The sequence below is a fragment of the Oreochromis niloticus genome, linkage group LG3 (genome assembly GCF_001858045.2).
Source record: "Oreochromis niloticus isolate F11D_XX linkage group LG3, O_niloticus_UMD_NMBU, whole genome shotgun sequence".
In the NCBI taxonomy this organism is placed as follows: Eukaryota; Metazoa; Chordata; class Actinopteri; order Cichliformes; family Cichlidae; genus Oreochromis; species Oreochromis niloticus.
The window spans coordinates 26,170,688-26,181,779 of NC_031967.2; the positions used below are offsets into that span (position 1 = coordinate 26,170,688).

The 11,092-nt window shown below is 38.5% G+C and overlaps 1 protein-coding gene across 1 annotated transcript in view; it reads left to right on the plus strand.

The window, feature by feature from the left end:
- Window positions 1-11,092, plus strand: part of LOC112846236 (low affinity immunoglobulin gamma Fc region receptor III-like) — a 700,124-nt gene that overhangs the window by 257,822 nt on the left and 431,210 nt on the right. The window lies entirely within an intron of this gene.

Below are 11,092 nucleotides of genomic sequence, written 5' to 3' on the forward strand. Positions count from 1 at the left end.
TGCGTTCACACCGAATGCGATAGACGCGACCAGAAAACGCCAGACGCCCCTAGCTGGACACGTGCACATTCGCACCTTGAAGCGCGTTCAAAGCGAACTGGTCGTGCTTTAAAATATGCAATTTTCACGCGCGTGAAACAGAAATGTGGGAGGAAGTAGTGCCAGACACAGTAGCGGTTTTTGATACAGTTGCCCAGGGCGGCATCATGGTGGGGGGTCACGCTGGGCCACCTGGGCCAAATGTGCCAGGGCCAATTTCTTGTCCAGTCCAGTCCTACTACAGGCTGAGAAGATACATTTTTCTTTCTCATGTGATTTTCCATAGAAATGACAAACTAATCAAAATGACATGAGATAGGAGCGATGAACAGGTGATGTGACATTCAGATCAAAGTTTCTTTTGTATCACTATTCAGGTAAATAATCACCAGCGAGCAGGATGGTGTAAAACAACTGCAATCTTTTCACTTTTTATTAGGAATAGTGATATTGTAAATAGTACTATATTTTAGGTTTTACAATGTTCCCATGTAAACTATGTGGATAAATCTGTATAAATACGTCTAATTAAAACCTGTTATTATTACAGCAGCACCTGAGCCTGAAAGCGCTTCATTTGTCACTCCTTTGATCGTTGGACTTGTTTGTGGAATTTTACTGATTCTTCTTCTGCTGCTGTTGTGTCGCTTCAAACAATCAAAGGGTGAGACCATTATCTGAACTGAATATGATGTAAATAATAAAATTCACAGATGTATCTTCAAAGCTCCATGTACCAGAACTATTTATTATATAACACTGACATTTTCTTTTCTTCCAGATTCATTCTTTACCAGGTCGGTTAAAATCTCCCCTCTCCTGCACTAGAACTACATCCTGTGTTTCTTATTAAATCTACAGGTTTACTACTGTTTTTTTTTTTTTTTTTGTTCTACCAGGACTCGGAGCACAAATCAGAGCTCTGCAATGAACCACATGATCAAGGATGAAGCTCAACACAGTCGACATACTTCTACTCTTCAAGGTCAGCCTGATCCATGACAAGTTGTATTGTTGTTGCTTTATTCATTAATTTATTTACTGACAGACTTTAAACTCAAAGTCCAATATATCTGTTTCTAGTTTGATTTAGATGATGATTCATACCTAAGAATTTCAGTTTTCAATCTAACATTGGCTTGTTTTTGTAGGTGATGCTTGTGTTTATGAATCAATCAAAGACCACGATGACACACAAAATGGTAAAGTAGATACAGTAGCATAGATATATGAAGACTATGTGATTATTTATGTTTAAACATGGAAGTTTTAGAAATATGCTGCACACCACACAGATAAGAAGAAAAAGAAGTTGGACACTTGGTCCTTCTGGTGTAACACAGGGTCAGTTCAACTTTAAGACCAGTCTGTCCTACAAAACGTAAACCACTGTGAATCTGTTTTATGAATCCATCTCATTCCTCCTGACTGATTGTTTTCTAGTTTTGCTTTTTGCTGGTGTTCCTGTCACTACTGGTAGTATGAGATGGTACAGCACCTGCAGTCCATTCAGATAGATCAGCTCGTTCAGGACGACACATTTAGTGCCCTCTCAGGAAAGTTCTTGTGACATACTAGGAGATGATCCGTAACACAAGAAGAGCTGAGCATCTGGGCCATAAGGGCTTTAATCAAGCAGCATGTGCATGTTTCTGGTCAAACTGTAAGAAACATGCACATGTAGAAACATTTATTTTTTGGCAGTTGCCTTGTTGTTGCCTCTTCAGTGCACCTCTTGTCACTTTGAATGCACCAAAGCAGCTAAAACGGATTCAGACGGGTTTACGCTTCCTAAATAGACAAATTGATATACTTGATGTTTATCTCACTCTGTGTTATGTCGGTTCGGTAGATTTTGGTATAGTTCAATAAAATTCCTTTTCTTTTTTTTAAGTTCTGTACTATCTACAGTGGCTTGCAAAAGTATTCGGCCCCTTTGAACTTTTCCACATTTTGTCACATTACAGCCACAAACATGAATCAGTTTTATTGGAATTCCAGGTGAAAGACCAATACAAAGTGGTGTACACGTGAGAAGTGGAACGGAAATCATACATGATTCCAAACATTTTTTACAAATAAATAACTGAAAAGTGGGGTGTGCGTAATTATTCAGCCCCCTGAGTCAATACTTTGTAGAACCACCTTTTGCTGCAATTACAGCTGCCAGTCTTTTAGGGTATGTCTCTACCAGCTTTGCAGATCTAGAGACTGAAATTTTTGCCCATTCTTCTTTGTAAAACAGCTCCAGCTCAGTCAGATTAGATGGACAGCGTTTGTGAACAGCAGTTTTCAGATCTTTCCACAGATTCTCGATTGGATTTAGATCTGGACTTTGACTGGGCCATTCTAACACATGGATATGTTTTGTTTTAAACCATTCCATTGTTGCCCTGGCTTTATGTTTAGGGTCGTTGTCCTGCTGGAAGGTGAACCTCCGCCCCAGTCTCAAGTCTTTTGCAGTCTCCAAGAGGTTTTCTTCCAAGATTGCCCTGTATTTGGCTCCATCCATCTTCCCATCAACTCTGACCAGCTTCCCTGTCCCTGCTGAAGAGAAGCACCCCCAGAGCATGATGCTGCCACCACCATATTTGACAGTGGGGATGGTGTGTTCAGAGTGATGTGCAGTGTTAGTTTTCCGCCACACATAGCGTTTTGCATTTTGGCCAAAAAGTTCCATTTTGGTCGCATCTGAGCAGAGCACCTTCTTCCACATGTTTGCTGTGTCCCCCACATGGCTTGTGGCAAACTGCAAACGGGACTTCTTATGGTTTTCTGTTAAGAATGGCTTTCTTCTTGCCATTCTTCCATAAAGGCCAGCTTTGTGCAGTGCACGACTAATAGCTGTCCTATGGACAGATTCCCCCACCTGAGCTGTAGATCTCTGCAGCTTGTCCAGAGTCACCATGGGCCTCTTGGCTACATTTCTGATCAGCGCTCTCCTTGTTCGGCCTGTGAGTTTAGGTGGACGGCCTTGTCTTGGTAGGTTTACAGTTGTGCCATACTCCTTCCGTTTCTGAATGATGGCTTGAACAGTGCTCTGTGGGATGTTCAAGGCTTGGGAAATCGTTTTGTAGCCTAAGCCTGCTTTAAATTTCTCAATAACGTTATCCCTGACCTGTCTGGTGTCTAAATCCAATCGAGAATCTGTGGAAAGATCTGAAAACTGCTGTTCACAAACGCTGTCCATCTAATCTGACTGAGCTGGAGCTGTTTTACAAAGAAGAATGGGCAAAAATTTCAGTCTCTAGATCTGCAAAGCTGGTAGAGACATACCCTAAAAGACTGGCAGCTGTAATTGCAGCAAAAGGTGCAAAAGGTGGTTCTACAAAGTATTGACTCAGGGGGCTGAATAATTACGCACACCCCACTTTTCAGTTATTTATTTGTAAAAAATGTTTGGAATCATGTATGATTTTCGTTCCACTTCTCACATGTACACCACTTTGTATTGGTCTTTTACGTGGAATTCCAATAAAATTGATTCATGTTTGTGGCTGTAATGTGACAAAATGTGGGAAAGTTCAAGGGGGCCGAATACTTTTGCAAGCCACTGTAGCATATAGGTATGCAGATATGTAATAAACATTATTATTATATTAGTGTGAGTGTAATATTTTCACCTACAAGCATTGCATGTAATTAATTTCAACCCTGTTCTTATCAGAAATAGGAGAATAGAAAAACATGTGAGGAGTCTGTTGATTAGATCAGATTATTGTTTTCAAAGGACATAAATGGTATGAGCTACATTCCCTCACTGGAACGTAGATTCTGACAGAGATGGAGGAAAAGTGAAGAGTGATCCTTAAGGTTTGGATTTGAGCTCAGTGGAAGGGTCGTGCTGAGCAGGGATGAAGGAGGGTTGAGCTGATGTGACACTGAGTTGAAGGCTAACAGGTTTTCATAGAAAAGGTTTTTAAACATGACAGAAACATCTCATCTTTAATAGACCTTCAATAGGTTTATGTGATCAGTGTGGTGTTGACTGACAGAGATATAAATGTAATGAAAAATTAACACACTTAACCTTGTTTTATCCTGATCATCTGTCCATCCTCTTTCAGATGACAGTGTGTTGTATGCACAGGTCTCCCACGATAGAGCTAAAACCAAGAAAGACAACGGTGAGTAAAGTAATAAGATATGTAATTTTTTTCTTGTTTTTTATGCATCAAGCAATCCTCATTGACTACACCATTACTTCATCATTTTAAGAGGGTAGTGATGATATCAGTTACATAAATACATAAATATCCCTCACTGGATTGTAGAGTCACTGACTTTAATGACCAGGGGTGGAGGAGGGTTGAACTGAGGCTTTTTATCCTGATCATCTCTCCATCTTCTTTTAGATGACAGCCTGTTGTACGCACAGGTCTATTACAATAAAGTGAAACCCAAGAGACACAAAGGTAAGTAAAGTAATTAAATAAGTACCTAATTTCATGCTTGCTCCGAGTTTTAATTATTTTTACACAAGAAGGAAAAGTTGTAAAAATAAATCAAGTTGTCACTTTGAACAAGGAGGCAGTAACAATGACATTTGACAAATCATTTCTTTGCAGGGAAACCAGCTCCTGCAGAAATAAAATAGATTACATGTTGTGATTTGTTGCTGTAATGATGAACTCAAATAAGTTTTATAGGAAGAAAATTTAGCTCTAAATCACCTTTAATGACTGAATTATGCTGCACCGTTTCTTTCAGATTAATACCAAGATCTGCAAAACCAACTGGATCAGTGACAAAACTGTGTTTCATTTGAATTTAAGAGATCATTGGAGAAATTGAGATTATGCACTGTTTTATAAAATAAAGTAAAATAAAAAAATTCTTTCATCATAATAGCCCAAGTGATGATCTGGCTTTGAGACCAGGATGCTTTGCACACATGAACATTCACTGAACTGCAAGTGTTGTTACATGTTCACTGCTAAATAAATAAATAAATAAAAAATACAAATAAACAACATCTTGAAATCAAAATAATCAATCAATCATCAAAGTGAAAAAAAAAAAGATGCAGAAATTTCATTGCACCAACTCAAAATGATACTCAGTAGTCCTGACAATTTTGGAGCATACTCCACAAGAGATGATAGTGTCCTGGGGATCTCCTCCCAGATCTGAACCAGGGCATCTGAGCTCCTGGACAGTCTGAGCTGCATCCTGGCAGCTTCAGATGGAGAGGAGTATAATGTCCCAGTTGGATTTTGGTCAGGCAAGTGTGGGGGCCAATCAGTGGTATCCATTCCTTAATCCTCCAATAACTGCCTGCATACTCTTGCCACATGAGCCTGGGCATCGTCATATCAGGAGGAACCCAGGACCCACAGGCACCAGCGTAGGATCTCACAGTGGGTGACAAACTCTTGAGACTGTGTTAGCAAACCTGGCAATTGCACACATGGAATTGCCGTCCTAGAGGAGCTAGACTGTCTGTACAACCTCTGTAGCATCCAGGGATTGTCTCATCTCATCCTACCAGTAACGATGATCACTCTAGCCAAAAGGAAAGAAGAAAAAATGTCAGTTGTAAAATGCTTCCTGATTTGGGATGCACCTTTTGTGACCTGCATGTTTTGCTACTTCACAGAGCAGAGATGTTTAAGTGCCGTGATTCTTTACTTGAATTAAAAGCAATTTCTTTCATTTTTTTGAGCAGTGCATATTTACAGATGTTTTCTGTGTCTTTCCTAAAAGCATTTGATGTGTATGATAAGCATACATGTTTTTTTTTCTCCTGGATGAATTAAGCATCACTTGACATATTTCTATAAAACTGTTTTACTTCTTTTAACAGTTTTAGGAAAAGATCAACTTTTTGTTCTTTTTATTTTAAGTAAGCTGACTGTAGAGCGGCAATTGTGTTACATAGATATGTTTCCTGTAAGAAAAATGATCAGTTTGTATGAACTTCATATATTGTTACATCTACAGTCTCGTTTGTTGTGTTTGTTGAAAAACATGTTGAAGTTGTTTGCACACTTGTTCTTGTTTCTGCGCTTCGTTGCTCCAGATAGATCAAATTCACACATGACTGTTAACATGCACAGGTTTTATTTTCTGTCAGTGTCAGACTTAGTTCTTCCTCTCAGCTGTTACCAGGTGCTTGTTGTTTATTGCAAGGTGTTTAACTTACAAAATAACGCATAAATGGAAAAAGGAAGAACCTGGATATATATCCAGGTTCTTCCTTTTTGCTGCCATCCTCCTCTCCTCCTTGCAGGTTCTCGTAGCGCAGGCTTGCCGCTGCTAAAACTAAACAGAGCTCCCTGAAAGGCACAGCCAATCACATTGGCAATATTTGTCACATGACGTAGGACTCCAGTAGAGAACGTAATTTAACTCTTTCTGCACCGCTGGGTGAATGAGACGCTGACAGATCGTTTTTTTCTTTCTATCGGGTTTGTTTTTCTTTACTCGAAGAGATCAAATTATTGGTGGGGACATGTCCCTTCCGTCCATGCCAAATCTACGCCCTTGCTTTAAATGACACTTAATGCACTATAAAGAAGGCATTTTATCATTCATTCTGATGACTGATAAACAGAAACATAGTTCAAACTGTGAAAAGGATTACTGTAGTAGCTTCTGTTGTTCTAAGCTGCACCATTGCATTATGAGATGAATGTGGTCTCATTTAAAGTTGAGAAAAATAAGCCATCTACCTTTTTGTCTGTTTTACAACACAGCCTGACAACACATATTTAAAGTCACATTGGCCTAAAAAGCTTCCTAATGTCATGTAATGCTGTGCAGCAGGCAGGTTTTGGACCCAAATGCAGGATGTTGAGAATAAGATTTAAACTCAAAAGCGGCTTTATTACTGGAACATAATAAAATTTCTTTCTGATTGTCTGTTTTACAACACAGCCTGACAACACATATTTAAAGTCACATTGGCCTAAAAAAAATCAGGGAAAGCAGAAATGAGGAACTTAGAAACTAGGAAACTACTAGAGAAAACACATAGGACTCAGCTTGAGGGACAAAATGAGTATTAGGACAAGTAGCAACTCAAACAATAGATACACACAAGCTAACAAAGCGAGAGAAACAGGTGGGAAACATGACAGGAGCAAATCAGGAATAATTAGGCACAAGAGACAAGAGCATAGCAAAATAAAACAGGAACCAACACTGATCCAATCATCAAAAAATGATACAGAAGAAATTAATACATATTTAAGCAAGATGACTGAAAATGAGTAACAGAATATAACAAAGTATAACCAGGAAGAGAACCCAGATAACTCAAACTAGGAAGTGTTGAGAATATAAATTCAATTCAACTAACCAGTAATAAAAGCTACAAGTGAGCAAATACAAAGCTCAAAATACAACAACATAGGAATACAATATATAAAATTCAGGCCACAAAGCCTGGAGTTCTACCTCAGTGTGTAGTAATTTGTTTGTGATGACGACTCTCATCAACATTAATTTCTTCAATTTCATTACGTATATGTTTCCAATACATATGTATTTTAAAATGCTGTTATATTTGAAGCTGAAAGTTATTAACAATTATTTGTTGGTCACCAATGACAATTCACTCACAACTATGCAGTGTGATGATAGCACTTTACTCAGGTCGCAAGATCTGTTAATCTCTGACAGTGTTTTTATTTGTTTGGGGTTTTTTTACCTCGAAAAGGGAAAAGCAGAATGATAAACCCACTCACAGAGCACTGGGAAATATGTAACAGGTTTATTTACAGCTAAGTCAATAAAACACAGCCAAAGCAGCTGGTGAATGCATTAAAGATTTGGGAGAGGCGGTTAAAGTGTTTCCAAGGGTAAACACACACTGTTGTTTTAATCTCACAGGGCTCGATTTGCACAGACAGACTGATTATTCCAACGTAAAGAGAAACAGACAATCATACAAGACAGAGGTCGACCACATACCTCACTGACACAATAATATGGCAACAACTGAGTGTCTGTCAGTCTGAAATAGTCGGCTTGATGAGCACTGAGCTGTATGTGAGTATGATCAGCTGATCCTCTACAGGTTAGCAGCCAGTGAGGAGGCAGAGACATTGAGCGGAGCTTCCTCTGTACAAAGGTAACACCTCCACGAACACACACAGACAAGCACCAACAGGAGAGAGAGAGAAAGAGGCAAAAGGCCATCGTGAGAGAAACTCAGGGACCATGACAGGCAGACTGTTTGGTTTCTGGCAGAACATGTTACCATGGACCTACACAGAAGACAAGGTCTTCATGTCAGAGAACAACAGCAAGAGGTGTCTCCTTCTTTCTGTGTTGTCCCTGTGATAGACTGGTGACCAGATCAGGGTACACCATGCCTTGAACTTACGGCATATGGAAGAGGTTCTAGTCCCTCTGTGACCCAAGAACTGGGAAATTTTGACCCACAGAAAATGAATGAATGAGTAGAAGACTCACACTGAGGATAATGTGGTTGCACAGACAGAACAGGATTTCACAGAGAAGCCAAATAAGAAGTGATAAAATAGTGAAAGGTCTTTTACATGAAATTTATTGAAAACAGAAGTCACGCCTCTACTTCAGTTAGAGGTGTGACTAACTTATTGGGTGTTTACTTGTAAGCTGAGAAGACAGTCAAAACTTCATTTATTATTATGATTTTAAATTGATGTACTGCAATTATTAGTCTTTTTATCTTTGACCTTTGATTCATCATATCTGCTGTCTAAACACTTTCACAATCCTTCTCGTTTTAAATCCAAGAATGAGACAATCTTTGTATATTTACAGGAAAATACCAAATGATGTATTTTTGTCTGAAACTGAACAAATAATAAATAAATAATGTATCACTGAGTGTGTCTAAAGAACAAGTACCTTGATCAACATTAAGGTATCAATAGTTGCAAGACTGTAAAGTTATTGTTTTTAAATGATGTGAAATCTGTTATATTAGATGATATGGACTGGTTAGTAACTGGACTGATTCTTATATATCACTTTTTACTCTCCTGGAGCAATCAAAGCACTTTATATAGCATGCCTCATTTACGCATTCACACCAATTCCCACAAGCACTTTCTTCTACGCTTTAAGTGCTTTCTAGCTAACTTTCACACACATTGCAATTTGGGGTTAGTATCTTACCCTCGGATATTTAGCATGCAGATTGGGGGAGGCAGATATCAAACCACGAACCTTCCGATCAGAAATACAATTATTTGTTGGTTACCTCTGAATATCGATATCAGAGGTATATAGGCTCCTATTTTTAACAGAGTAAATCCTGTAGTCAGACTGTACATAAAGTTATCATTTCTGTCCTTCTCTTTCCATGTACAGTTGTGGGGTTTATGAATATTTCCCACCCTAAGCTATGTATGATCTGATATCACTTTACTTCCTTTGCTGGTTTAGATCACAAGCACTTGAGTCAATTTAAATCAGTTTTGTTTATTTAACAACAATTCACAATAAGAGTCACCTTAATATGCGTTATTTTGTAAGTTAAACACCCTGCAATAAACAACAAGCACCTGGTAACAGCTGAGAGGAAGAACTAAGTCTGACACTGACAGAAAATAAAACCTGTGCATGGTAACAGTCATGTGTGAATTTGATCTATCTGGAGCAACGAAGCACAGAAACAAGAACAAGTGTGCAAACAACTTCAACATGTTTTTCAACAAACACAACAAACGAGACTGTAGATGTAACAATATATGAAGTTCATACAAACTGATCATTTTTCTTACAGGAAACATATCTATGTAACACAATTGCCGCTCTGCAGCAGCTTACTTAAAATAAAAAGAACAAAAAGTTGATCTTTTCCTAAAACTGTTAAAAGAAGTAAAACAGTTTTATAGAAATATGTCAAGTGATGCTTAATTCATCCAGGAGAAAAAAAACATGTATGCTTATCATACACATCAAATGCTTTTAGAAAAGACACAGAAAACATCTGTAAATATGCACTGCTCAAAAAAATGAAAGAAATTGCTTTTAATTAGAGTAAAGCATCACGCCACTTAAACATCTCTGCTCTGTGAAGTAGCAAAACATGCAGGTCACAAAAGGTACATCCCAAATCAGGAATCATTTTACAACTAGAGGTCACTGACATTTTTTCCTACCTCATCTTTTCTATCTGTCTTTTTCACTAGTTTTACATTTGGCTAGAGTGATCATCGTTACTGGTAGGATGAGATGAGACAATCCCTGGATGCTACAGAGGTTGTACAGACAGTCTAGCTCCTCTAGGACGGCAATTCCATGTGTGCAATTGCCAGGTTTGCTAACACAGTCTCAAGAGTTTGTCACCCACTGTGAGATCCTACGCTGGTGCCTGTGGGTCCTGGGTTCCTCCTGATATGACGATGCCCAGGCTCATGTGGCAAGAGTATGCAGGCAGTTATTGGAGGATTAAGGAATGGATACCACTGATTGGCCCCCACACTTGCCTGACTAAAATCCAACTGGGACATTATACTCCTCTCCATCTGAAGCTGCCAGGATGCAGCTCAGACTGTCCAGGAGCTCAGATGCCCTGGTCCAGATCTGGGAGGAGATCCCCAGGACACTATCATCTCTTGTAGAGTATGCTCCAACATTGTCAGGACTACTGAGTATCATTTTGAGTTGGTGCAATGAAATTTCTGCATCTTTTTTTTTCACTTTGATGATTGATTGATTATTTTGATTTCAAGATGCTGTTTATTTGTATTTTTTATTTATTTATTTATTTAGCAGTGAACATGTAACAACACTTGCAGTTCAGTGAATGTTCATGTGTGCAAAGCATCCTGGTCTCAAAGCCAGATCATCACTTGGGCTATTATGATGAAAGATTTTTTTTTATTTTACTTTATTTTATAAAACAGTGCATAATCTCAATTTCTCCAATGATCTCTTAAATTCAAATGAAACTCAGTTTTGTCACTGATCCAGTTGGTTTTGCAGATCTTGTTATTAATCTGAAAGAAATGATGCAGCATAATTCAGTCATTAAAGGTGATTTAGAGCTAAATTTTCTTCCTATAAAACTTATTTGAGTTCATCATTACAGCAACAAATCACAACATGTAAC